Genomic DNA, 22531 nt, shown 5'->3' with positions numbered 1-22531 from the left:
TCCCAACCCAACACCCCATCAGGAACCCTCAGTTTGTTCTCTGTATTTAAGTGTCTCTTATGGTTTGTCTCCCTCTCTGTTTCTATATTATTAAGGAAGAAACCTTTATGTTCATTTGTTTTGTATCTTAAATTCCACATACAAGTGAAATCATATGATATTTGTCTTTCTCTGACTGACTTATTTTGCTTAGCATAATACACTCTAGTTCCACTTATAGTAAGTCTTAAAGTCAAGTATGGTCACTCCTCTGACTTTGTTTTTCTTCTGTAATACTGTGTTGGTTATTCTAAATATTTTGCCTTTGTGCAGAAACTTCATAATTGAACTTGCAATACTCACAAAATATTTTGCCAAGATTATGATTGGGGTTGCATTGAATTTATACATTACATTGGGAAGAACTGGTATTTAAAAAATATCTCATCCATTCATGCACAGTATTTATCCTGTTATTTAGATCTTCTTTGATTTCTTTCATCAAAATTTTTTAGATTTCTTCATATAAATAATTTACATATTTTGTTAAACTTATTCCTAAGCATTACAATTTTTGGTGCCCATTTAAATGGCGTGTGTTTTTAATTTCAAGTTCTAATTATTCACAGATGGCCAACAGGTACATGAAAAGGTGCTCAATATCTGTAATCATCAGGGAAATGCAAATCAAAATGACAATGAAATATCACACCAAATGGCTATTATCAAAAAGACTAGAAATAACAAGTGTTGGTGAGGATGTAGAGAAAAGGAAACCCTCATGCATTGTTGGTGGGAATGTAAATGGTATATTTACATATGGAAAATAGTATGGCGATTCCTCAAAAAATTAAAAAATAGAAACATCATATGACCCAGCAATTCCACTTCTTGTTTTTTAGCCAAAGAAAACAAAAACACTAACTCAAAAAGATCTATGGGCCGCCCTCGCCCATGTTAGCTGCAGTATTATTTACAATAGCCAACATATGCAAGCAACTTAACATTCCTTGATGATTGAATGGATAAAGAAAATCACACACACACACACACACACACACACATTATGCAGCCATAAAAAAGAATGAAACATTGTCATTTGCAACAACATGGATGGATTTTTTTTTTCCAATTCAGCATTTTTAATCAGTCAACAGCTTGCTAGTAACAAGGGATGGTTTCCATTGAGGTAGGTCCTGTGCAATGGAAATGTGGTCACCAGTAACTTCTGTTTTATCCAGAGCTGCAGTAGGAAGTGGCTTATTGATTTTTGCTTTAGCCATATTGTAACCCCAGAATCAAAATATTTTTGCCTTTTATGTTATCGTTTCCTTAAGAAATTTTAACCTCAAAGCTTTTGTCCTAGATGAGGATACCTTGCTTTTAATTTTGCTTCTTCAGCTTTCTCTGGACTAGTTACTTTATCTTCCATTTCTTTCTGTTCCTCTGTGGAGGCTCTCTCAGAGACTTCTGTGGACACATGGCTCCCTCTTACCCCACTTTTCCATCTCTGCCAACATGGATGGATCTTGAGGCCTTTATGCCATATGAGATAAGTCAGGCAGATAAAGACAAGTACTCTATGATGTCACTTGTATGTGGAATCTAAAACAAAAGCAAACCAAAAAAACAAAAAACAAAAAACCAAAACACCTAAACCCAAACTACTAGATGCAGAGAATAGATTGGTGGTTGCCAGGGGTCAGTGGTGTGGGGTGAGGAAAATGGGTGAAAATAGTCAAAATATACAAACTCCCAGTTATAAGGCATAGGGATATAATGTACAGCATGGTGACTATAGTTAATAATACTATGTTGTATATTTGAAAGTTGCTAGCAGAGTAGATCTTAAAAGTTCTCATCAAAAGAAAAAAATTCTAACTATGTGTGATAATGGATGTTAATTAAACTTATTGTGGTGACTATTTTGCAACATATACAAATATTGAATTATTATATGACACTGGAAATGAGCATAATGCTATATGTCAATTATATATCAATTAAAATAAATTCCAATTCTTTTTTTAAATTTAACTTTATTGGCTTTTCAGAAGATGGCAGCATAGGAGGACGCTGGGCTCACCGCGTATCCTGCTGATCACTTGGATTCCACCTACACCTGCCTAAATAACCCAGAAAACCACCAGAAGACTAGCAGAACGGAGTCTCCAGAGCCAAGCACAGACGAGAGGCCCACGGAAGAGGGTAGGAAGGGCGGCGAGGCGGTGGGTGCTCCACGGACTGGTGGGAGGGAGCTGGGGCGGAGGGGCAGCCCCCCGGCCAAGCAGAGCCCCCTAAGTCTGGCTGGCAAAAGCAGAGGAGCCGGAAGGAGTGTGTTCTGACAGCAAGCGGGACTTAGCATCTGGGAGGTCATAAGTTAACAGCTCTGCTCAGAAAGCTGGAAGGCTGGAGGACAAAGGGAGGGAGAGTTGCTGAGCCCCAGGAGGACAGAGCTCAGTTTGGCGGGGAACAAAGGCGCTCGCCAGCGCCATCTCCCTTGCCCATCCCCCATCCAAAATCCCAAAGGGAACCAGTTCCTGTCAGGGAACTTGCTTGCTCAGCGCAAACACTCAAAGCTGTGCTTCTGCGGAGCCACCCCTCCAGCGGAGTCTGACTCCCTCCCACTGCCACAGGGCCCCTCCTGAAGTGGATCACCTAAGGAGAAGTGAGCTAAGCCTGCCCCTCCTGCCCCCGTGCACCTTGCCTACCCACCCCAGCTAATACGCCAGATCCCCAGCACCACAAGCCTGGCAGTGTGCAAGTAGCCCAGAGGGGCCATGCTACCCCACAGTGAATCCCGCCCCTAGGAGAGGGGAAGAGAAGGCACACACCAGTCTGACTGTGGCCCCAGCGTTGGGCTGGGGGCAGACATCAGGTCTGACTGTGGCCCCGCCCACCAACTCCAGTTATACACCACAGCACAGGGGAAGTGCCCTGCAGGTCCGCACCACTCCAGGGACTATCCAAAATGACCAAACGGAAGAATTCCCCTCAAAAGAATCTCCAGGAAATAACAACAGCTAATGAACTGATCAAAAAGGATTTAAATGATATAACAGAAAGTGAATTTAGAATAATAGTCATAAAATTAATCACTGGGCTTGAAAACAGTATAGAGGACAGCAGAGAATCTCTTGCTACAGAGATCAAGGGACTAAGGAACAGTCAGGAGGAGCTAAAAAACGCTTGAAACAAGATACAAAATAAAATGGAAATGACCACGGCTCGGATTGAAGAGGCAGAGGAGAGAATAGGTGAACTAGAAGATAAAATTATGGAAAAAGAGGAAGCTGAGAAAAAGAGAGATAAAAAAATCCAGGAGTATGAGGGGAAAATTAGAGAACTAACTGATACACTAAATAGAAATAATATACGCATAATTGGTATCCCAGAGGAGGAAGAGAGAGGGAAAGGTCCTGAAGGGGTACTTGAAGAAATAATAGCTGAGAACTTCCCTGATCTGGGGAAGGAAAAAGGCATTGAAATCCAAGAGGCACAGAGAACTCCCTTCAGACGTAACTTGAATCGATCTGCACGACATATCATAGTGAAACTGGCAAAATACAAGGATAAAGAGAAAATTCTGAAAGCAGCAAGGGATAAACATGCCCTAACACATAAAGGGAGACCTATAAGACTTGTGACTGATGTCTCTTTTGAAACTTGGCAGGCCAGAAAGGCATGGCAGGAGATCTTCAATGTGATGAACAGAAAAGATATGCAGCCGAGAATCCTTTATCCAGCAAGTCTGTCATTTAGAATAGAAGGAGAGATAAAGGTCTTCCCAAACAAACAAAAACTGAAGGAATTCATCACCACTAAACCAGCCCTACAAGAGATCCTAAGGGCAATCCTGTGAGACAAAGTACCAGAGACATCGCTACAAGCATAAAACATACAGACATCACAATGACTCTAAACCCGTATCTTTCTATAATAACACTGAATGTAAATGGACTAAATGTGCCAACCAAAAGACATAGGGTATCAGAATGGATAAAAAACCAAGACCCATCTATTTGCTGTCTACAAGAGACTCATTTTAGACCTGAGGACACCTTTAGATTGAGAGTGAGGGAATGGAGAACTATTTATCATGCTACTGGAAGCCAAAAGAAAGCTGGAGTAGCCATACTTATATCAGACAAACTAGACTTTAAATTAAAGGCTGTAACAAGAGATGAAGAAGGACATAATATAATAATCACAGGGTTTATCCATCAGGAAGAGCTAACAATTATAAATGTCTATGTTTATGAGAAATGTTGGTCTGTAATTTTTTTTTGAAATTTATTTTGAAATTGGTTTCCATACAACACCCAGTGCTCATCCCAAAAGGTGCCCTCCTCAATACCCATCACCTACCCTCCCTTCCCTCCCACCCCTATCAGCCCTCCGTTTGTTCATGTAATTTTATATGCTTATAAAGTCTTTGTCTATTTTTGGTATTAGTGTTATGCTGGCTTTACACAAGGAGTTAGGAAGTGTTCTCTTTGCTTTGATTTTCTGGAATAGATTGTAGATTATCGGTATTACATCTTATGCAAACGATTAATAGAATTCACACATGAAACCATCTGAGTTAGCTGTTTTCTGTTGTGAAGATTATTAATTAAGAATTCAACTTCTTTATAAGATGTAGGTATATTCAGTTATCTATTTCTCCTTGTATGAGTTTTGGTAGATTGTGTCTTTAAGGAATTGATCCATTTCATCTAAGTTGTCAAATATGTGAGCATAAAGTTGTTTATAATATTCCTCTTTTATTCAAGAATAATTAACATACAGTGCTATATTAGTTTCAGGTGTACAATATAATGATTCAAATATTCAGAAATTTTCATTTCATTCTGAATCTTTTGATGCACAAAAGTTTGACGTTTGATGTAGTCCCATTTGTCTATTTTTGTTTTGGTTGCCTGTACTTTTATTGTCATATCCAAGAAATCATTGCCAAACCCAGTGTCATGAAGTTTTCCCTATGTTTTCTTCTAGAAATTTTATAGTTTTAGGTCTTTAATCCATTTAAAGTTAACTTTTGTAGATGGTGTAATATTGTGATTTGTATATATATTCTTTTGGTTTCCATCCCTTTTCCTGATCTTAGCTACTAAGATCCTTGGAATTTCCCAAGTGGTAAGAGTGATAAAGGTGAAAGATTCACTTTTGTTTTTTTATAAAAAGCCCCTTTGAACCACACCCTGAGCTTCTGTTAATGAGATAACTTTTAGAAACCCCACAGGAATGGGAAGGGTGATGTTTTCCGGGGGAACCAACCATGTAATTAGATAGAAATGTCAGCCCTACCTCCTGACCTCCAAGGAAGGGAAGGGGGCTAGAGATCAATGTAATCAACAATGGCCAAATGACTTAGTCAAAAGTGCCTATGTAATAAAGCTTCCATAAAAAAGTCTAACTGAAGGGGTTTGGAAAGCTTCCAGTTTGGTGAGCACATGGAATTACTAGAAGAGTAGTGTGCCTGGAGAGGGCATTGAAGCTCCACAACCCTTTCCACATACTCATCCTATGCTTCTATTCTATCTGGCTGTTTCTGAGTTATATCCTTTATAATAAAATGGTAAATGTAAGCAAGTGTTTTCTTGAGTTCTATGAGCCACTCTAGATTGTGGGAGGGGAGGGGAAACTCCAATTTATAGCCAATTAGTCAGAAGTATAGGTGACAACTTGGGAGCTGTGACTGGCATATGAGTTGTGAGACTGAGCCCTTAGTTTATGGGGTCTGTGCTAACTACAGGAAGGTTAGTGTGAGAACTGAGTTAAGTTGTAGGACACCAATCAATCAGCATCTACCAAGAACTAGAGAATTGGCTGGTGTAGACAAATCAATGCATTGGGTGGCCAGAAGTGTGTGGGAGACAGAGTGGTTGAGAAAAAAAAAGGAGTGTTTTAATGGTGTAAGATAAAATTCCATTCTGTTGCATGTGGATATCCAGTTTTCCAACACCATTTGTTGAAGATATTATCCTTTCCCCATCAAGTCATCTCAGCACTCTTGTTGAAGATCTTGTCGACCATATTTGTAAAGGTATTTTTCTGGGGTTTCTATTCTATTTTAATGGTCTATTTGTCATGCAAATACCACACGGTTTTGATTACAATATCTTTGTACTATATTTGGAAATCAGGAAGTATGACTCCTCCAACTTCATTCCTCTTTTTCAAAATAGTTTTGGCTATTCAGGGTCCCTCGAGATTCCATATGAATTTTAAGACAAAAATGTCTATTTCTGACAAAAAATGTCATAGGAATTTTGATGGAGGTTGCATTAAATCTGTAGATCATTTTGTATGGTGTGGACATCTTAACAATATTAAGTCTTCCAATCCATGAACATAGGATGCCTTTCTATTTATGTCCATTCCATTTTGTGTCTAAGATATTTTTAATGTTTATTTATTTATTTTGAGAGAGAGGGAGAATAAGCGAGCAAGTATGAGTGGGGGAGGGGCAGAGAGAGAGAAGGAGAGAGAGAATCCCAAGTCGACTCTGCACTGTTAGTGAGGAGCCAGATGCAGGACTCAAACTCATGAACCGTGAGATCATGACCTAAGCCGAAACCAAGACTTGGACACCTAACTGACTGAGCCATGCAGGTGCCCCTGTGTTAATTATTAAATGTTTAGTGGAATTCTTCAGTGAACTTATCCAGTGAAGGGCTTTTTATTTGTTGTGAAGTTTTTGGTTACTGATTTAACTCTTGACTATATACTTTTCAAATTTCCTATTTTTTCATGACTCATTCTTTGTCAGTTGTGTGATTTTAGGAATTTACCCATTTCTTCTAGGTTATCCAATTTGTTGGCATAGATTTTTCATAGTATTCTCTTATAATCCATTTAATTTCTGTGACATCAGTTGTAATGTCTCTTCTTTCATTTCTGATTTAAGTTTTTTAGTATTTTTTTCCTTAGTTAATCTAGTTAAGGGTTTGTCAATTTTGCTGATAAAAAAAATAACTTAGTTTCATTGATTTTTTTACTATTGCTTTTCTATTCTCTATTTTGTTTATCTCCATTCTGATTTTTCCTACTGCTACCTTTAAGCTTATTTTGTCCTTTTATAGTTTCTTTGGGTGTAAAGTTAGGTTATTTATCTGAGATCTTTCTTCTTTTTTAATATAGACATTTTAGCTATCCATTTCCTTGTTTGTATTGCTTTTGCTGCATCCCCTAAGTTTTGGTATATTGTATTTTCATTTTCATTTGTCTCAAGATATTTTCTTTTTCTTTTTTGAAAAGATGTTCATTTATTTATTTTGAGAGAGGAGAGAGAGAAAGAGAGAAAGGGATTGGGGGAGCGTTGGGGGAGAGGGAGAGAGAATTCCCAAGCAGGCTCCATGCTCAGCATGGAGATTGATACAGGGCTTGCTCTCAGGACAGTAAGATCATGGCCTGAGCCGAAATCAAGAGTTGGACATTTAACTAACTGAGTCACCCAGGCACCCCATCATTTGTGTCAAGATATTTTCTAATTTCCCTTGTGACTTTGACTCACTAGTTGTTGAAGACTGTGCTATTTAACTTCCACATATTTGTGGATTTTCCAGTTTTTCCTGTGCTATTTGTTTCTAGTTCCATTCCATTGTGATTGGAAAAGATACCTGGTATAATTTCAATCTTCTTGAATTTGTTAAGACTAGTTTTGAGGCCTAACTTTATATTAGTATACTTATCCCTGCTCTCTTTTAGTTATCATTCCTCATATTTTGATGCTCTCTTTTTGGGTACATTTACATTAAGAATTGTTAGGTCTTTTGGAGAATTGATCCCTTTATCATTATGACCCCTTTTATCGCTGAAAATTTTCCTTAATTTCTAACCTGCTTTGTGTGAAATTAATGTGGCTACTCCAACTTTCTTAGTGTTAGCATGGTATGTTTTTCTACATTCATTTAAATTTTTTTATTATGGTAAAATATACATAACATAAAATTTACCATTTTAACCATTTTAAATGTACAATTCAGTGGTATTGAATACATTCACAATGTACAACTATCACCACTGTTTCCAGAAGTATTTCATCATGGAAACATTGATCACAGAAACTATACCCATTAAACAATAACACCTCATTATTCCCTCCCATCAACCTGTAATAATCTTTATTATACTTTCTGTCTTTGTGAATTTGCCTATTCTAGGTATCTCAATGTTATGGATTCAATTTTTATGTTCCCTCAAAATTTACGTTAAACCTTACCTCCCAGTGTGATGGTATTAGGAGGTGGAGACTTTGAGAGGAGCCCACATGAATGAGATTAATGCCCTTCATAAGAATCATGAGAGAGCTTTCTTCTGCTCTGCTCTCTCCCACATGAAGATACAATGCGAAGTCAGCAGTCTGAAACCTGGAAGATGGCTCTTACCAGAAACTGACCTTGCTGGCACCCTGATCTCAGACTTTCCAGCCTTCAAAATTATGAAAAATGCATTTCTGTTGTTTACAAGCCACCTAGATTATGGTATTTTGTTATAGCAGTCATACCTAAATAAAACACTTATGTAAGCAAAATCATACAATATTTGTCTTCTGTCTGACTTATGTCATTTTGGGAGTTTTCCATGTTGTGCCATGTATCAGAATTCCATTCCTTTTTAAGGATGAATAATATTTAATTATATGCATATATCACATTCTAAAAAATCCATTCATCTGTTGATAGATGTTTGGGTTGTTTCTATCTTTTGTCTATTGTGAATAATGCTATGAATATTCGTATACAAATATCTGTTTAAATCTTGCTTTCAACTCTTTTAGGTATATACCTAGAAGTGGAATTGCTGGATCAAATGATAATTGTGCTCAATTTTTTGAGGAACTCCATACTGTTTTCCACAGTGGCAGCACCACTGAACATGCCTACCAGCCATGTACAAGGGTTCTAATGTCTCCACACATTTTCCTGTTTTTTTTTTAATAATAGCCATACTAATATGTGTGAAATCGTATCTTATTGTGGTTTTGATTTACATTCCTTTAGTGACCAGTGATTTGAGCATCTTTTTATGTTCTGGTAGGCTATTTGTATATCATCTTTGGAGAAATATCTATTCAAATCCTTTGCCCACTTTTAAATTGGATGGTTTGTTGTTGAGTTTTAAAAGTTTTCCATATATTCTGGATATTATTCTCTTATCAGATATGTGATTTGCAGATATTTTCTCCCAGTCTGAGTGTTGTCTTTCAAGTCTTCTGATAGCATCATTTGATGCACAATTTTTTTTAAATTTATCTATTTTGAGAGAGACAGAGACGTGCAAATGGGGGAGTGGCAGAGAAAGAGAGACAGAGAATCCGAAGCAGGCTCTGTGCTAATAGCAGGGCTTGAGCCAATGAAACTGTGAGATCATGACCTGAGCCAAAACCAAGAATTGTACGCTTAACTGACTGAGCCACTCAGGGACCCCGATGCACAAGTTTTATATTTTGATCTAGTCTATTCATTTTTGGTGTTGTTGCTTATGGCTTTGGTGCCATACCAAGAAATCTTTTGTCAAATTCAATTTCCTGAAACTTTTCTCCTGTTTTCTTCTAAGAGTTTATGGTAACGGTTCAGCTTCATTGTTTTGTGTGTGCATTAACTGTGGATTAACAATATTTCAGCACCATTTGTTGATCCATCCCTTTTCTTTTAATCCATCTGTATCTTTATATTTGAAGTGATTTTCTTATAGACAACATATAGCTGAGTCTTTTTTTTTTTACTTACTCTGATACTCTCTTTTAATTGTTATATTTAGATCATTCACATTTAAAGTGATTATCGTTACAGTTGGATTCATATCCAACTTATACTTATAACTGCTTTCTATTCATTGCCTTTGTTCTTTGTTTTTCATTTTGTTTTGTTTTGTGTGTGTGTGTGTGTGTGTGTGTGTGCATGTGTGTGTTTTGTATTCACATTTTCTGTCTTCTCTGGTTTAATCAAGCATTTTATAAATTCCATTCTCTTTCCTTCCTTAGCATATCAATTATACTTTAAAAACATTTTTCAATGGCTATTCTAGAGTTCACCATACACATTTACTATTAGTCTAAGTCCACTTTCAGTTAGCACTGTACTTCTTCATGGGTAGTGCAGGTACCTTATAACAGAGTCTTTCCAACTCCTCCCTCCCATTCCTTACAACATTCTGTCATTCATTTCATTTATACATAAACTCTAATCATCCAATATATTATTGATATATATTATTATATTATTAAATATATGTTATATATTTCATCTATTCAACAAATATATTGTTGATTATATTATTATATAATTATTGTATAATGCATATTATTATTTTGTACAAACTTATCTCTGAGCTAAATTAACAATAAGAAAAATAAAAAAAAATTCTTTTACTCTCATTTATTAATTCTCTAATGCCTTTCTTTTCTTTATATAGATCCAGGTTTCTGGACTATATTAATTTCCTTGTCTCCAAAGATCTTTTTAAAAACATTTCTTGCAAAGCATGTTTCCTGGCAACAAAATTCCTCTTTTTCTTTTCTTTTCTTTCTTTCTTTTTTCTTTTTTTGGTGTGGTCTTTATTTCTACTTTACTTTTGAAGGGTAATGTCACTTGATACAAAATCCTAGATTGTTTTCTTTCTATTTAAATATTTCACTCCATTTTTTCCTCATTTACATGGTTTCTGAGGAGAAGTTTTATGTAATTCTTATCTTTGCTCCTTTATAGGTAAGGTTTGTTTTCCCTCTTTGTTTCTTGTAATTTTCCTTGTTCTGTCTAGTGATATAGTACAACCTCTCTAAGAAAAGATTATTCCAATGCCATTTGATAAGCTGTTCTAAAGAAGAAAGGAGTAAAGAAAACTTACTAATTTATTTGCCTGAGCTAATGCATTTTGGCATCTAAAACCTGATTCAGATGGCCCTCACACACACATGCGCACTCACAAAGCACTCTATTTTTAAATCTTACATATAGATTTAGCTGAAAATATCCGGTGTAAGTGTGCCTGACTGGCTCAGTTGGAAGAGCATGTGACTCTTGATCTCAGGGCAGTGAGTGTGAGTCCCCCATTGGGTGTAGAGATTACTAAATAATAATAATAATAATAATAATAAACAAACTTTAAAAATCCCAATATATACTTAAATAAAGTGTATCACAATAAATATACAATATGGCTAAGCAAGGCTGAATTTAAGAAAAGAAAGAATCCTTTGACTTAGAAACTCCATTCATTACTAATAAAGAATAGAAGTCTTATGATCTCTTGATCAATTCTATGAAGTCATTTGAAATAAATTCAATTTGCATTACTGTAAAGACTTTCAAACCTTAGTATAGCAGAATGATTTAGTATTTTAATAGGTAGTACTATGGTGTGTTTAATGATGGAATGGTCTCTCTGTTTTTGACAACACTTTGATTAGAAGGCAAAGCCCTGAAAGAGAGCTTTGTTCTGGAATGACCAACAAGGAAAGAGTGACAATGCTTGGCATGAAAAGGAAACAGAACTTCAGGGAAGGGGAAAAAAGATGGGAGGGAAGCAGAAGAGGGTTGTGTGGTTGAGCAAACTTGGTAGAAGCCTAAGACTCTTGGAGAAATTTGCAAGCGAGCGATTCCCAACTGGTGAGTTGACCAAAGGACTTTATGAACATGTATGTCTAATGTCCAATTTATAGTTGGTGCTGCAGCAGAAGAGTTTCACCTCTCACTCCAACCCTATACAAAGGTCTTCTTTGTGTGAGTCGCTTTGAAGAAACCCAAAGAAAAAGAGAGGTTGAGTTGCTCATCTGGCTGATAAATCACAGAGCAGAATATGGTGAGAGTTGTAGGATATATGGGATTGCGAGAGTTCAGCCAGAGCAGAGAATCAGGCTGGCCCTCTGGAGCCCACAGAAATCTTGGAAAGGGTGTTAGGTTTCTTTTCAGGTGTGCAGTGGGGATTCAAGTCAACTTTTGGGTAAATATCCAAAGACAGAATGACTTCAACTGAAATCTGCATTATGTTAAGAATATACATGATCTATTTGTGATTCTTACCATGTTAAGATACACAAACACATGCAAATTTAGTGTACAGATTTCAAAAGCACTAAAGATTAGAGTTTTACCATGAGAATCTACAAGAGGGAAATAGGGGTAAATGTTTTTTATAATCTTTAATAGGGAGAACCTTCTACGGATGACACCAGATTAAAGAAGCTAAGTAGGAAAACACTGATAAATCTCAGAACATAAAAATTCAATTCCTTTGCACAGAAAAAGAAAAGTACAATAAACCTACAAAAGATAAAATTTGACAAAATATTTCTGATATATATGAGCAATGGTTAAATGTTCACAGTAAAAAAAAGAACTGTTATAAGTCTGAAAGAAGAGAATAAATGACCCAATAGAAAAAATAGGTAAGCATCTTACAGGAAAAGAAATACAAAAAGCAAACATAAACATGAAACGATGCATACCCTCATTCTTAGGTAAGAGATGAAAAATAGAAATAATAAGAGTTGACTATAGGATTTTAAAAATTCATTATACCCAGTGTTGGTGAGAATGCAGGGAAACACTCACTCTCATGTATTATTCACTGGAAAATATATCAGAATAATCTTTTTGGAGACAATTTTGCACTATCTCTTGGCAATTTATGGTACCCATAAGAGCACATAGAAGTGTATGATGGTTTGAGTGTATGCAGGCAGGACAGGGTGCTATTATGCACTCAGGCTCTGGAACCAAACTGCCAGGGTTCAGATAACAATCTGACCTCAGATTGTACCGCCTCTGAAAATTAATGTTCATGGTGTCTGTGTGCATGTGTGTGCATGTGTGTGTGTGTGTGTGTGTGTGTGTGTGTGTGTATGTGTATATGTGTGTATTTGACCCAACAGTTATCCACTGGGCTCTTGGATGAATAAGTAGGTACAGCTCCTACTTAATCTGGAGTAAAGTCCTTGAAAGTGTCCACATGTGAAGTGCCTATGTCTCATCAGACTTTCATGCTTCTGAAAGTCCACTTTTCTTATAATTTTTAATTTATTAATTTTTTGAATCAGTAATATATTATATGGCTCAAAACTAAAAAGGTATAAATGAGTATACAATGAAAAGTTTTTTTCCCCATCCATGTCTCTGGACACCTAGATCCTTCCCATGAGGTAGCCACACGAACAGTTTCTTATTTATCCCTCTAAATATATTTTGTGCATATAGAAATATATATATAATTTTATCTCTATTTTTTAAGAAAAAAATGTCAACATACTGGATATACTGTTCTGCACTTTCATCCAGACTCTTTTATGCACACATAGCATACATTCACCACTCCCTGCTTCCTAACAGAGCTCTAGCTTTGTGCAGTTTTCCCCCAAACCTCCACCTACAGAACTCTCATGTGCCTTAGGGCAAGTGGATTCCAACCCCAATCTTGGGATATGGTTGGTCAAGGAGTGACCCATTCTTCTTGCCCTAGATCAATTCACAAATTGGCATAAGATCCAATTCAGGCTAGTGAGCAAGCTGAAAAATTTGTTCGGCAATCCAGAAAATATCTTTTTCTTTTGAGAGTGCTATGGAAGGGACTCTTTCTCACTTCCTCTGGATACTGCTGTCTAGGAAGTGAAGATGAGGCAGACACTTTAGGCATGGCACTGGAGGAACAGGAGTGCCTGGATTTTTTTTTTAATATGAAATTTATTGTCAAACTGGTTTCCATACAACACCCAGTGCTCATCCCAACAGGTGCCCTCCTCAATACCCATCACCCACTCTCCCCTCCCTCCCTCCCCCCATCAACTCTCAGTTTATTCTCAGTTTTTAAGAGTCTCTTATGCTTTGGCTTCCTCCCTCTCTAACCTCTTTTTTTTTTCTTCCCCTCCCCCATGAACTTCTGTTAAGTTTCTCAGGATCCACATAGGAGTGAAAACATATGGTATCTGTCTCTCTCTGTATGACTCACTTCACTTAGCGTAACACTCTCCAGTACCATCCACGTGGCTACAAATGGCCATATTTCATTCTTTCTCATTGCCACGTAGTATTCCATTGTGTATATAAACCACAATTTCTTTACCCATTTGTCAATTGATGGACATTTAGGCTCTTTCCATAATTTGGCTATTGTTGAAAGTGCTGCTATAAACATTGGGGTACAAGTGTCCCTATGCATCAGCACTCCTGTATCCCTTGGGTAAATTCCTAGCAGTGCTATTGCTGGGTCATAGGGTAGATCTATTTTTATTTTGAGGAACCTCCACACTGTTTTCCAGAATGGCTGCACCAGTTTGCATTCCCAACAGTGCAGAGGGTTCCCGTTTCTCCACATCCTCGCCAGCATCTATAGTCTCCTGATTTGTTCATTTTAGCCACTCTGACTGGCATGAGGTGGTATCTGAGTGTGGTTTTGATTTGTATTTCCCTGATGAAGAGTGATGTTGAGCATCTTTTCATGTGTCTGTTGGCCATCTGGATGTCTTCCTTAGAGAAGTGTCTATTCATGTTTTCTGCCCATTTCTTCACTGGATTATTTGTTTTTCAGGTGTGGACTTTGATGAGCTCTTTATAGGTTTTGGATACTAGCCCTTTGTCCGATATGTCATTTGCAAATATCTTTTCCCATTCCATTGGTTGCCTTTTAGTTTTGTTGATTGTTTCCTTTGCAGTGCAGAAGCTTTTTATCTTGATGAGGTCCCAATAGTTCATTTTTGCTTTTAATTCCCTTGCCTTTGGAGATGTGTCAAGTAAGAAATTGCTGCGGCTGAGGTCAGAGAGGTTTTTTCCCTGCTTTCTCCTCTAGGGTTTTGATGGTTTCCTGTCTCACATTCAGGTCCTTTATCCATTTTGAGTTTGTTTTTGTGAATGGTGTGAGAAAGTGGTCTAGTTTCATCCTTCTGCATGTTGCTGTCCAGTTCTCCCAGCACCATTTGTTAAAGAGACTGTCTTTTTTCCATTGGATGTTCTTTCCTGCTTTGTCAAAGATTAGTTGGCCATACGTTTGTGGGTCTAGTTCTGGGGTTTCTATTCTATTCCATTGGTCTATGTGTCTGTTTTTGTGCCAATACCATGCTGTCTTGATGATTACAGCTTTGTAGTAGAGGCTAAAGTCTGGGATTGTGATGCCTCCCGCTTTGGTCTTCTTCTTCAAAATTACTTTGGCTATTCGGGGCCTTTTATGGTTCCATACAAATTTTAGGATTGCTTGTTCTAGCTTCGAGAAGAATGCTGGTGCAATTTTGATTGGGATTGCATTGAATGTGTAGATAGCTTTGGGTAGTATTGACATTTTAACAATATTTATTCTTCCAATCCATGAGCATGGAATGTTTTTCCATTTCTTTATATCTTCTTTAATGTCCTTCATAAGCTTTCTATAGTTTTCAGCATACAGATCTTTTACATCTTTGGTTAGGTTTATTCTTAGGCATTTTATGCTTCTTGGAGCAATTGTGAATGGGATCAGTTTCTTTATTTGTCTTTCTGTTGCTTCATTGTTAGTGTATAAGAATGCAACTGATGTCTGTACATTGATTTTGTATCCTGCAACTTTGCTGAATTCATGTATCAGTTCTAGCAGACTTTTGGTGGAGTCTATCAGATTTTCCATGTATAATATCATGTCATCTGCAAAAAGTGAAAGCTTAACTTCATCTTTGCCAATTTTCATGCCTTTGATTTCCTTTTGTTGTCTGATTGCTGATGCTAGAACTTCCAACACTATGTTAAACAATAGCGGTGAGAGTGGACATCCCTGTCGTGTTCCTGATCTCAGGGAGAAAGTTCTCAGTTTTTCCCGATTGAGGATGATATTAGCTGTGGGCTTTTCACAAATGGCTTTTATGGTGTTGAAGTATGTTCCTTCTATCCCGACTTTCTCGAGGGTTTTTATTAAGAAAGGATGCTGAATTTTGTCAAATGCCTTTCTGCATCGATTGACAGGATCGTATGGTTCTTATCTTTTCTTTTATTAACGTGATGTATCACATTGATTGATTTGTGAATGTTGAACCAGCTCTGCAGCCCAGGAATGAATCCCACTTGATCATGGTGTACAATTCTTTTTGTATGCTGTTGAATTCGATTTGCTAGTATCTTGTTGAGAATTTTTGCATCCATATTCATCAGGGATATTGGCCTGTAGTTCTCTTTTTTTACTGGGTCTCTGTCTGGTTTAAGAATCAAAGTAATGCTGGCTTCATAGAATTTGTCTGGAAGTTTTCCTTCCCTTTCTATTTTTTGGAATAGCTTGAGAAGGATAGGTATTATCTCTGCTTTAAATGTCTGGTTGAATTCCCCTGGGAAGTCATCTGGTCTTGGACTCTTATTTGTTGGGAGAGTTTTGATAACTGATTCAATTCCTTCGCCGGTTATGGGTCTGTTCAAGTTTTGTATTTCTTCCTGTTTGAGTTTTGGAAGTTCGTGGGTGCTTAGGAATTTGTCCATTTCTTCCAGGTTGCCCAGTTTGTTGGCATATAATTTTTCATAGTATTCCCTGATAATTGCATGTATTTCTGGGGGATTGGGTGTAATAGTTCCATTTTCATTCATGATTTTATCTATTTGGGTCATCTCCCTTTTCTTTTTGAGAAGCCTGGCTAGAGGTTTATGAATTTTTTTTCAAAAAAACAACTCTTTGTTTCATTGATCTGCTCTGCAGATGTTTTAGATTCTATATTGTTTATTTCAGCTCTGATCTTTATTATTTCTCTTCTTCTGCTGGGTTTGGGGTGTCTTTGCTGTTCTGCTTCTATTTCCTTTAGGTGTGCTGTTAGATTTTGTATTTGGGATTTTTCTTGTTTCTTGAGATAGGCCTGGATTGCAATGTATTTTCCTCTCAAGACTGCCTTCGCTGCATCCCAAAGCGTTTGGATCATTGTATTTTCATTTTCATTTGTTTCCATATATTTTTTAAATGTCTTCTCTAATTGCTTGGTTGACCCATTCATTCTTTAGTAGGGTGTTCTTTAACCTCCATGGTTTTGGAGGCTTTCCAGACTTTTTCCTGTGGTTGATTTCAAGCTTCATAGCATTGTGGTCTGAAAGTATGCATGGTATGATCTCAATTCTTGTATACTTATGAAGGGCTGTTTTGTGACCCAGTATGTGATCTATCTTGGAGAATGTTCCATGTGCACTCAAGAAGAAAGTATATTCTGTTGCTCTGGGATGCAGAGTTCTAAATATATCTGTCAAGTCCATCTGATCCAATGTATCATTCAGGGCCTTTGTTTGTTTATTGATCCTGTGTCTAGATGATCTATCCCATTACTGTAAATGGAGTATTAAAGTCCCCTGCAATTACCACATTCTTATCAATAAGGTTGCTTATGTTTGTGATTAATTGTTTTATATATTTGGGGGCTCCCATATTTAGTGCATAGACATTTATAATCGTTAGCTCTTCCTGATGGATGGACCCTGTAATTATTATATAATGGCCTTCTTCATCTCTTGTTATAGCCTTTAATTTAAAGTCTAGTTTGTATGGTATAAGTATGGCTACTCCAGCTTTCTTTTGACTTCCAGTAGCATGATAGATAATTCTCCATTCCCTCACTTTCAATCTGAAGGTGTCATCAGGTCTAAAATGAGTCTCTTGTAGACAGCAAATAGATGGGTCTTGTTTTGTTTTGTTTTTTTTTTATCCATTCTGATACCCCGTGTCTTTTGGTTGGAGCATTTAGTCCATTTACATTCAGTGTTATTATAGAAAGATACGGGTTTAGAGTCATTGTGATGTCTGTTGGTTTCATGTTTGTAGTGATGTCTCTGCTACTTTGTCTCACAGGATACCCCTTAGGATTTCTTGTAGGGCTGGTTTAGTGGTGATGAATTCCTTCAGTTTTTGTTTGGGAAGACCTTTATCTCTCCTTCTATTCTAAATGACAGACTTGCTGGATAAAGGATTCTGGGCTGCATATTTTTTTCTGTTCATCACATTAAAGATCTCCTGCCATTCCTTTCTGGCCTGCCAAGTTTCAGTAGATAGATCTGTCACTAGTCTTATCAGTATCCCTTTATATGTTAGAGCATGTTTATCCCTAACTGCTCTCAAAATTTTCTCTTTATCCTTGTATTTTGCCAGTTTCACTATGATATATCATGCAGAAGATCGATTCAAGTTATGTCTGAAGGGAGTTCTCTGTGCCTCTTGGATTTCAATGCCTTTTTCCTTCCCCAGATCAGGGAAGTTCTCAGCTATGATTTGTTCAAGTACACCTTCAGCCCCTTTCTCTCTCTCTTCCTCCTCTGGAATCCCTATTATATGGATATTATTGCGTTTCATCACATCACTTAGTTCTCTAATTCTCCCCTCATACTCCTGGATTTTTTTATCTTTTTCTCAGCTTCCCCTTTTTCTATAATTTTATCTTCTAATTCACCTATTCTCTCCTCTGCCTCTTCAATCCGAGCTGTGGTCACCTCCATTTTATTTTTCAGGTCATTTATAGCATTTTTTAGCTCCTCCTGACTGTTTCTTCGTCCCTTGATCTCTATAGTAATAGATTCTCTGCTGTCCTCTATCCTTTTTTCAAGCCCAGCGATTAATTTTATGACTATGATTTTAAATTCATGTTCAGTTATATTGTTTAAATCATTTTTGATCAATTTGTTAGCTGTCACTACTGCCTGGAGTTTCTTTTGAGGAGAATTCTTCTGTTTGGTCATTTTGGATAGTCCCTGGAGTGGTGCGGAATTGCAGGGCTCTTTCTCTGTGTTGTCTGGAGTAACTTGTGTTGGTGGGTGGGGCTGAAGTCTGACCTGATGTCTGCCCCCAGCCCACCGCTGGGGCCACAGTCAGACTGGTGTATACCTTATCTTCCCCTCTCCCAGGACCAGGACTCTGTGGAGTGGTGTGGCCCCTGTCGGGCTACTTGCACACTGCCAGGCTTGTGGTGCTGCTCCTATGGGATCTGGCATATTAGCTGGGGTGTATCCGCAAGGTGCACAGGGGTGGGAGGGGCAGGCTCCGCTCACTTTGCCCTTGGTGGTCCACTTTGTGAGGGGCCCTGCAGCACCAGGAGAGAGGCAGGCAGACCCTATGGAGGGATGGATCCACAGAAGCACAGCGTTGGGTGTTTGCACAGTGAAAGCAAGTTCAGTGACAGAAACTGGCTCCCTTTGAGATTTTGGCTGGGGGATGGGCAAGGGAGATGGTGCTGGCCAGCGCCTCTGTTCCCCACCGAGCTGAGCTCTGTCTTCTGGGGCTCAACACCTCTCCCTCCCAGTGTCCTCTTGCCTTCCCGCTCTCCGGGCAGAGCTGTTGACTTATAACATTCCAGATATTAAGTCCCACTGGCTGTCAGAACTCACGCAGTCCGGCCCTCCGTTTTTCCAAGCCAGACTTGGGGGCTCTGCCTTACGAGGGGGTGGGGGGGGCTACCACTCCACCGCCCCAGCTCCCTCTTGCCAGTCCGTGTAGCGCACGTTGCCTCTCCACCCTTCCTACCCTCTTCTGTGGGCCTCTTGTCTACGCTTGGCTCCAGAGTGTCCATTCTGCTAGTCTTCTGGTGGTTTTTCCAGGTTATTTAGGCAGATGTGGGTGGAATCTAAGTGATTAACAGGATGTGGTGAGCCCAGCGTCCTCCTATGCCACCATCTCCCCAGCCTCCTTTATTGAAAGTTCACACACTAATCTCAGAAGCATGGCTTTGCTGACACCAGCACCTGGATGTTGTCAAGTGGACTTTGACATTCAGGCTCCAGAGAAGCTGTGAATCTGAGATGGCAGTTTCAGTCCCCTTTGTCAACCTCCTTGACTAGAATTGCCTGGAAGCAGCGCATGCGACGTAGCCACCCGCAGGCGAGTCCGGAACGCAGTTCTGGAGTGCCTGGATTAAGCTAATCCTGAAGCTGGATCTACTGCTGTCCATCCAGGCATAGAATGGAAGGGTGATGTCACTTTTAGCAGTCCTGGGTGGGGTCAAGGGGCAGTGATGTGGGAGCTATAATATTAAATGCAAAGCCATTTCAAATCCAAGTCTTGTGTGGCTGGCGGGCTTTTGGTCTATAATAGTGAAATCCTCTCTGATGTACAGTGTGTTACAGTTTAAAGAGACATTCAGGTCTCATTTGAGAGTAACCATGCAAGGCAACACCTGTTTCATTGCACAAATGAAGAAAAGAAAACATAGCAGGGCCATGTGCTTGTTCAAGGCCACATGCTCTAGAAGAAGCAGATCTGGAATCTCACCCAACTTTATTTCCATATCAAGGTTACTTTCCCTGATTTTCCTCTGAACTCCACGCCGATTTGGCTCAAGGTATGTGTGCTCACAAACACATACTAGGTCCCACACTACCCTCTGGAGCAGCAGGACTAGGAAGCTCTGGAAGGTCGTGAAGTAGGAAGTAGGCAGGAAGAGCCCTGATGGGATATAATTATGGTCACTGAAGCTGCTGCCACCATGACAATATGACCTCTGATCTCTGACCCTGCCCAGTTCCTTGCATCATGGCAATCAAGATTCAATATCCCAGAACTCAACGTGCCAGTCTCCAGGCTACACTGGTGCAGGAGAGAAGGATCTGGTGCCCCTTATCTGTTGGAAGATTCCCATGGACATTGGGGTGCTATGTTGTAGAGACCCCAGTGACAAGTGTTCCCATAGACTCTAAGGCTCCTGCCATCTCCAAAACTCTGTTGATAAATACAATGATTATACTTTAGTGACCTCTTACTGACAAATTTTCTTTTTTCTTCTTTCTTATAATGCTTCAATTAATCTAACAAGAATCCAATGCCATGGGTAAGAATACAGTTTACTATGGGGTCAGAGAGCCGACCTCAATCAAAAGTGGGGGGAAAAAAACATGTGTGAGCAATAATGTCCTTGGTCTCAAATTTAGTCACAGGGCTTCAGCTGGGTTTATGAATGTGTCATTTGGGCACGTGTGAGGGGTTGCATACACACTTTTGTTCCTGCATGAGCCCAGACATGCCACAATGGTGTGGTTGCATTTTGTTTTCAATCTTAGGTTCATTTTTAGATCTTAAAACACAAACTGGCATTAAGGAAGTGTGAATTTACTTGAGCCAAACTGAAAAAAGGTTTTCTCAGCCTCTGCAAAATGAAGCTGCAGAATTCACAACAGTTTTAATTATAACACACCAAATAAATACAATAACCTGCTCTTTGCTCTGAGGTTGAAATCTCTATTTTTATCCAGAAGCAAATAAGAGACCAGAAGGGAGTTACTACATTATGAGTGGATGATTGAATCTAAGCATCAACAAATTCCTTGACATTATTTGTACTGTCTGCTAAAGAAAATAATTTATCAGAAGACATTACTGTAAACAAACTAAGCAAAAATCCTAAGATGTTTTAGAAAATAGCTTTTCTTCATACAGGCAAAGAAAAATTGAGCATATTAAAAACATTGCTCTGCAAATTTGTGGTCTATGTATACAATGATGTATTTATTCAGCCTTAAAAAGCAAAGAAATCCTGACACCTGCTACCATGTGGGTGAACCTTATGGTTCATGGAGGACATTGTGTTATGTGAAATAAGCCAGTCATAAAAAATCAAATACTGTATGATTCCACTTATATGAGTTTCCTAGAGTAGTCAAATTCAGAGACACAGAAAGTATAATGGGGGTCCAAGTAATGGGAGAAGGGAGGAATGAGGAGTTACTGTTTAACAGGTGCAGAATTTCAATTCTGCAAGATGAAAAAGTTCTGGAAGTGGATGGTGGTGATGGCTGCACATCGTGAATGTATTTAACATCACTGAGCTATACACTGAAAAATGGTTACGATGATAAATTCTATATTAAATTATTTTACCACAATAAAAAAATGAAAACAAAACAAAAAACACATTGCCCTGAAATAACTTTAATACATAATTCTCTTTTTGTATTTCAGAAGAGAGAGGGGACAAAATTCTCCCTTTCTCATCTCCCACATTCTCCAGGGCCTTAGAACTCAGGCCCTGAAAATGAAGATCACAGCTGGGCTCTGGAGGAAAGTGGGTTTCCAGGAAAAGAATACCCTGGGAGTAGTTGGCTGGGACTTTGGAGGGCTGCAGGGCGAGGCAGGGCCAGGGGAAATACTGCCTTGCCTGCCTGTGCTATGGCCTCCCTTCCTTGCTCCTCTCCTAGAAGAGTCTATCAGGACTGCTCTTTGTTCCCAGGAATGGGCCTGGGGTGACGACTCTGGACTGAATTCTTCCTCTGTCCTTGAAGGTCACATCATAGAACCCGCGCTTCTGGTCCAGCATAAGAAAGAGACAGCAAGTGGATGCCAATCCCTTGCAAGGAGAAGAGACATGGATATTTCCACTTTCTTCATTTTCAAAGCATGAGGAAACCGAGGTGTGTAGAAGTGAAGAAGCTTGAAGCCCACACTTCGCTGACTGGCTGAAGCCAATGTGAACCCAGCTTTGTCTGACTCAAAGCTTTAAATTACACCAAGATCATTTCTAAGTCAAAGGTTTGATCCTTACAGTTCCAAAAAAAAAAAAAAATAGCCAGTTGGCTGGCCAACGTGCTTGGGAAGGTCAGTCAAATGACTGCACAAGAGGTTTTATATAGGCAGTCTTATTTTGAACATT

General features: G+C 38.6%; 1 protein-coding gene and 1 pseudogene across 6 annotated transcripts in view; both read right to left on the bottom strand.

Moving 5' to 3' along the window:
- The window catches only part of TJP1 (tight junction protein 1), a 375977-nt gene that overhangs the window by 310942 nt on the left and 42504 nt on the right, over positions 1-22531 (bottom strand). The window lies entirely within an intron of this gene.
- Positions 540-1507, bottom strand: LOC131516151 (cAMP-regulated phosphoprotein 19-like; annotated as a pseudogene).

This window comes from Neofelis nebulosa, chromosome 7 (assembly GCF_028018385.1).
Source record: "Neofelis nebulosa isolate mNeoNeb1 chromosome 7, mNeoNeb1.pri, whole genome shotgun sequence".
NCBI classification, from domain to species: domain Eukaryota; kingdom Metazoa; phylum Chordata; class Mammalia; order Carnivora; family Felidae; genus Neofelis; species Neofelis nebulosa.
Note: the sequence above shows the minus strand (reverse complement) of the source record. Positions and strands in the feature narration are given on the sequence as shown.